The sequence below is a fragment of the Gavialis gangeticus genome, unplaced genomic scaffold, assembly GCF_001723915.1.
Source record: "Gavialis gangeticus isolate Ggan-Ray unplaced genomic scaffold, GavGan_comp1, whole genome shotgun sequence".
Taxonomy (NCBI): domain Eukaryota; kingdom Metazoa; phylum Chordata; order Crocodylia; family Gavialidae; genus Gavialis; species Gavialis gangeticus.
The window spans coordinates 24,181,265-24,185,256 of record NW_017728998.1 but is presented as its reverse complement, the minus strand read 5'-3'; the positions used below and the strand labels follow the sequence as shown (position 1 = coordinate 24,185,256).

The 3,992-nt window shown below is 38.7% G+C and overlaps 1 long non-coding RNA gene across 2 annotated transcripts in view; it reads left to right on the top strand.

The window, feature by feature from the left end:
* Positions 1–2,420: 2,420 nt before the first annotated feature.
* The window catches only part of LOC109289556, a 29,405-nt gene continuing 27,833 nt past the window's right edge, over positions 2,421–3,992 (top strand). For both annotated transcript variants that reach the window (XR_002095407.1, XR_002095406.1), the window contains exon 1: positions 2,421–2,561. This is a non-coding gene — a long non-coding RNA (uncharacterized LOC109289556). The remainder of the gene's footprint in view (positions 2,562–3,992) is intronic.

Sequence of the window (3,992 nt, the reverse complement as noted above, 5' to 3'; positions counted from 1 at the left end):
CATCTAACCAGAGAGAGATAGAGACAGGTTCATCTATGAAATAGTTGACAATAGCAGGCAGCTGCTTTATCTTCTGAAGGAAGATGAAGTGGGGGCAGGCAGAGCTAGTGGGAGATGCCACCTGGTAAGTTGTATCTGAAACACTGTCGTAACCTCCTCAGTAGCAGGCTGGGGATTCCTCGCTGCAGCAGTTGCTAGTCAAACTGGTCAGAAATGTTCTGACGGCATGTTTTTCCATCAGAAAGTGCCGATTTGTCAAAAGCAAAACATTTCATGGAAACATCTGGCTTTCAATGAATCTTCCAACAGAGTGCTGCCTGCTAAGCAGATTTTCCTTGGAAACTTGCCTGATTTCCTGCCAGGTCACCTGCCTGGCTCTTCAGCAGCCTGCCAAAATCTGCCACTCTACACATTCTCACTGTACACACTTTCCTGGAAGAAGGAAATCCAGGCTTCACATTCTGCTGCTGTTGGCCATTGCCCTTCTCCTTCTGAGTCGGAGATTTCCAGTGTCCATGGATCCAGAGTAGCCCCAAAGTCCCCTGGGGCTAGGGACCACAGGGCATTGAGACTTCTCGGTCACCTGACTCTCAGAGATCTAGCTGGTAGTTCTAGGTCCCCCACCTCTATAGCAGGGCTGTTGTTGAGCTGTGGATCAGGGAAACCCCAGCAGATATTGACTGAAAGAGACATGATTCTAATCAGTCTCACTGTTGCCTGGTAGTGGGCAGCATATTTTGGTGGGGTTGGTCTTTCCAAAACAAAAGTTTCACGGCACTAAAAGTTTGGGGGGAGATTTGAAAAAGGTCTCTTCGTTGCAAATCGGAATGCTGAAATGTCTTGTGAACCAGAAATGTTGAGTTTCAGCCAGGTCCAGCTGCCAGCAGGCAAACAAATTTAAAAAATCTAGCGAGGCACAGTAAGTCAGTTCGTATTTCCATGGGAAACGGACTATAAACTTCTGTGTGCGAGGGCCTTAGAGAACTCCCCGGCATCATTATTTAAAGTGATGCCCTTTTGTGAAAAATAATGTGATATATATACACCATTGGTGTGGTTATATATAATGGAAATAAATATATTAAAGCAACTATGTAATGCCACTGTGCCTAATACAACTAAATATATATTTTTTAAATTTACTGGTATGTAAAGTAAATAACAAATTATAACATTTGCCGGCCTTGTAGCAAATACTTATGTTCTACATAGTTGTTAAACCTCAATAAATACCTTTTAAACTATCTAATTGTGTTTAGTTAGCATACAATGCCTGTCCTGATAAATCTAAATTAAATGCATAATTAGGTGTATTTAAAGTGCTTAATTTAAAGTATTACTGCTCATTTAAACAATAGTTTTCTTATTAGGTATAAATTTATTTCTTAATCAAATGTCAGTTAAAGTGTCGAGTGGGTGGAAAAGAGGAGTTGTATGAATTACTCGAAAGAAAGCAGTAGACAAAGTAGGTGGTAGAGAGTAAACAAGAACTGGTTTAATTAAGATCAGTATTATCTGTCTATTTCTAATTTTATCCAATTTCCTGATGTAAAGAAATTCAAGAATTGTCTTTCCATCGTGTGAGTCCAATGTGGTTTTGCCTGCTTTACATCAGGAGAAATGAGAAGAGGATCAGACCCCAAGTTTGGAAGCACAATGATGAATCAGGCAAGTTCACTCTAGGAGGACTCTGCAAGCCCTGCCCAATTCTCTTGACAATGGTATTCATGAAACAGATAGTCAAAAAGCCCAAGGTTGAATCTATTCAATCTTCTCGGGTTAGTCTTAGCTGTATAGATTGAACTGATAAGCAAGTGAACACACCTTCACTTTTGAGTCTGGAAATGCAGCCACATGCCTGCAGAGGCCCAGGCCAGGAGCCAGGGGTCACTAGAGCATGGGAGAGAGCCAGTCTTCCAGCTGGAGTGAGGATGAATTTGCCAGTTGACCAGCTGTGCAAACAACCTCAGTCCACATTTGCTGAATTTACGGAAGTATAGACTGAAGTGTGCAAATACCCTAGATCTCACATCCTAGTCTTAGTTCAAGTGAGGTTCAGAGTAAATATTTTGGATGCCTTTCCACAGTACCTGAGCTGCACAACGTTCCAGTTTAAATAAGCGAGAGCAGTTCAATTTGGAAAGAGAGAGGACATACTTAAGAGGAAGCCCATCCTTCCTCTGCTAAGCCAAGAGAAATTGTCTATAATTTCACATGTATTCTCAGATGGATGCTTTCACCTAAATGTGGTTTACTTATAAGTATTCCTTATAAATATTCTAGTAACTGATTATGCTCAGTGACCAGTGGGCATCAAGGTAAATCTGTATGTACTACAGGACTTATTTAACATGCCTTTCTTCATGTGCTATCACTTTAAGACCCTCCCCCCGAAGCTGAGCTTAATACAGTCACTGGGAATGAGGACACTGGTTCAGGGATTCAGAGCTGCAAGATAGGTGATTTTAATAGTAAAACAAACTATAAACATAAATAAGCTTCTGATATAAGAGACTTCTTTCTGTGAGTATCTTATGGACAGTGATCTTTGCCTGACTTAGGTGAGTGAAATTAGAGGTCATTTTTCTGTACCTGTAAAATGTATGGCCACATCATCAGAATGAAAGTAAGAAGTTTGTTAACAAAGTTCCTTTTTTGGGGTAAGGCCAGCAAGACTACATATTTGAAGGATAGTGTTAAAATGCATGCTCCAAGGAAATTTAAAAAAATATTTAAAGGTTATTCCCTACCTTTTAAATGAAAAGTTGGTTGCTAGAATTTTGCAAGCATTTGCAAGAAAAGAACTACTTTACAAACTTTATAAGTTTGCAAAGGCATGGCATGATTTTGCTTTGCAATGCATACATACACATTGTATATATTCAGATACTTAAAATGTGATTTACCTTGATTATCAATGATTGCATTAAGTTTTAGTAGTGTCTTATTTGAAGAAGACATTATTTTTTCTACCTGAGTATTTATTTTTAGATTATTGGTCTAAAACCAATGTTCCTCCCATTGCTTTAATAAAATACTCATATATTCTGAAGTCTCTTTATTATACTAGAACAAATACAAAAAATCAAATTTTTATACTGCAACTTTGATAGGAAGTGTAGTTAGTGAATATACTCTAAAGGTTTTGTAGAACTGTCACAGCTAGTGAAATATTTGTAGCTTCAGCTGTAAGTTCCACTACTTTATCCTGTTGTCCTAAGATAATCAAATGTATGTAGAAAAAAGTATGGATACAAGCAAACAGATATGGTAAAAATTGAGTCTTCAGTTGAGACAAAAATTGAATATTAGAGTTAGCTTTTATTTAATATGGACCATTTTGTGTTTTCAGTGCTGTTTGCAATTTTGGGGGCAAGGATGGAAAATATCTATTGAAAATGTTATCAAAATCTGCTTTGACCTTTTGTTTAGTAAATGAAAAATTACTGTAAAATGTTATTGAAAACAGTGTCAACATTTTCTTTTTAGCATAAATAGAACAAAGCACAGTTTTTCATTTTAAAAAAAGTTACTGGATTGGAATATTTTACAAAAAAGTATTTAAACTGCCTTCTAAGACATAAAATATGTTTTTATTAAAATGTCTTTTTTCCATGCCCTTATTATTATTAGACTTCCACTATTTCTCTGGGACACTCTTAGGACTTGTGAGCTGCAATACACTAGGCCTGTGCAAAGCAGCAAGTATTTGCTTTGGATTTGGATTCGGCCGATGCAGAGGACAGTGATTCAATTTGGAGATTTGAATCACTGTCCCAGTTTGATTTGGCAGAATCAGATCTGAAAGATTTGGCACAGCTTTGGAGATTAAGCCATAGACTAAACAGGCAGCTGACACAGCTGCCTCCAGCTGGTAAGTCTGGTGGGGTTGGGGGAGTGGAGAGAGAAGGGGTGTTGGGGAGGGAGGGATTGGGGCTAGGACCAGGTGCCCAGGGATTGGGGCTGGGGGGGTGCATTACTTGGGGAGGGGG